At 38.7% G+C, this 1,999-nt stretch overlaps 1 long non-coding RNA gene across 1 annotated transcript; it reads right to left on the bottom strand.

The window, feature by feature from the left end:
• Positions 1-440: 440 nt before the first annotated feature.
• On the bottom strand, positions 441-1,624 carry LOC148871675 (uncharacterized). Its single transcript, XR_016108136.1, has 2 exons — positions 1,133-1,624; positions 441-1,006 (listed from the first exon to the last, which is right to left on the bottom strand). It is a non-coding gene; the product is annotated as an uncharacterized LOC148871675 (long non-coding RNA).
• Between the last annotated feature and the right edge of the window lie 375 nt (positions 1,625-1,999).

Raw genomic sequence — 1,999 nt, 5'->3', positions numbered from 1 at the left:
TCTGATTCTCTAAATTCAAAGAATCCAGTTCTCAGGTTTGGACTAGAAAAATTTTTGAAATTTAGCCAATAAACCCTATCCATTTTGTCCAACACACTGATGTTAACAGTCCATGCGTTCAATAGTGGTATTAGAGCATTAGGTTTCGATTTAGCTTTGGAATCAAGTTGATTTGATTCTTGGATTAAAAAGACTGAAACTAGTCTATCCATTTTGACATATAGTTGATTATCTTATGAATTCGGTTCTCAATTTTGGACCGATGATATGGATATTGTTTTTTTATGTTTTTGGCCAATATTTATAATATTTCCATAGTGGAAACATTAATTTATTGGCTAGAGTGTCATGGAGATTGAATTCTTTATTAAATGCTGATCGATTTACATGAGACAACTTCACCAATTTTATATAATTTGTAATTAATTAGACAATTAGTATTAGGTTCTTTCTGAAGTGAACACTAAAAAAGTGAGGGTTTTTCTTCTATTTTACATTGGAGAAAGAGTTTGACATCACAAGTTAATGTTGGGAAAATGCCGGTAGTTCACTTCATGGCTGAATAGATGGAGTCACCACCATCAAAATACATAACGACGAGTCATGGGACTCCCAAATTTGCATTTGGTAAAACATTCCAGAACTAATAGTGACTCCATACCATTTGGTGAAGATAAGGTAATTCTGGGTAAGTTGAGAGAGAGAGGGAGAGAGAAGGAAGGGGTTAGGCACCCCTCTCTCCGTTTTGTGCGAAAGCCAACTCCCTTCTCTAAAATAATTTTTTAAACAACGCAAAACTATGGAAACTATGGCTTGAGAATGAGAATATGCATTCCCAATAACTTGAAGATGGTAACTTTGAAATCCTCTGAGCAAAAGGGTGAGAAAGTACCTCCCATCCCTTTTCTATCAAAACCCCACCTACGAACACGGCTGCCCAGTTAGAGGAGTTAAGAGAGCGAAAACGTCACCAGTCCAAGCAGAGGAGAGCACATGTGCTCCCAAACTCACAAAAATACAACAAAAGAATATAAGAAAAAAACAAATATAATAAAAGAAAAAAAAACTAAAGTCTAAAAGCCTACATGAATCAAATCATGAATCTTACACAATTGCGAGATAAGAAATTCACCTTTTTGTACCTTCAGTTGATGGAATGGCCCATCTACACCAGGAACGAAAGCTCTCAAAGGGTATTTAGAGATGAAATAAGGCACATGAGTGAGAATATTAGATTGAAACCACTACTGAGATCCGCAATAGCAAAGAAGACAATGAGTCAGTGTTGTAGGCATTCCCTGTGCATCGATGACCAGAGTGGTGGTTCTTCCTAACGTCAGTCTCTACTCATTCCTCCCTTCTAGAATCGTTTTTTTTTTTTTTTTTTCTCTTCTTCTGGTTCGAAAACCCCTATGTAGACTTCCCTTCTCCCTCAGCCTCTCTATCTCTCCTCTTCTTCACTCAACCCGAAATCTCCCTCTTTCTTCTCTTCGTTCTCTCTCTCTTTCTTTCTTTCCTCCCTCACGTCTCTTCCTATAGAACTCTCTCAGTCTCTCTCTCTCTCTCTCTTTGTTTTCTCTCCATAGAAAGCCTTCCCTTGCCCGAAAGAGTTACCTCTCTCTCTTCTTCAAAATGAAAACCCCTCTCTCTATTCTCTATGGGCCTTTCTAAGACCCCTTCTTACCGATTCAATACCCCGGGGGGGGGGGGTCTCCTCACATATTCCACTAAACCTTCTTGACCTATAATCTCCCACCCGATCTCCCCTTCAACCTTCTGTTCAATCTCCTCTCATCCGACTCACTTTTGGTTTTCCTCCCTCCAATTTCCATTCAACCTCTTGTCCTGGGAATGAAGCCTCCTATTTATAATAGGAGGGAGGGGGTTTTCAAAAAACATCAAAGTGAATGGGGTTTAGGGTAACATGGAAATTGTGGTTTGAAAGTACTGGTTTAGAGTAGTATTTAGGAAATTTGGGTTCATGAAGGGCATTATTGTA

This window comes from Nelumbo lutea, chromosome 2, assembly GCF_056320005.1.
Source record: "Nelumbo lutea isolate HS-2025 chromosome 2, American lotus-T2T, whole genome shotgun sequence".
Lineage (NCBI taxonomy): Eukaryota > Viridiplantae > Streptophyta > Magnoliopsida > Proteales > Nelumbonaceae > Nelumbo > Nelumbo lutea.
The sequence above is the reverse complement of the archived record's forward strand: the minus strand, read 5'-3'. Positions and strand labels throughout refer to the sequence as shown.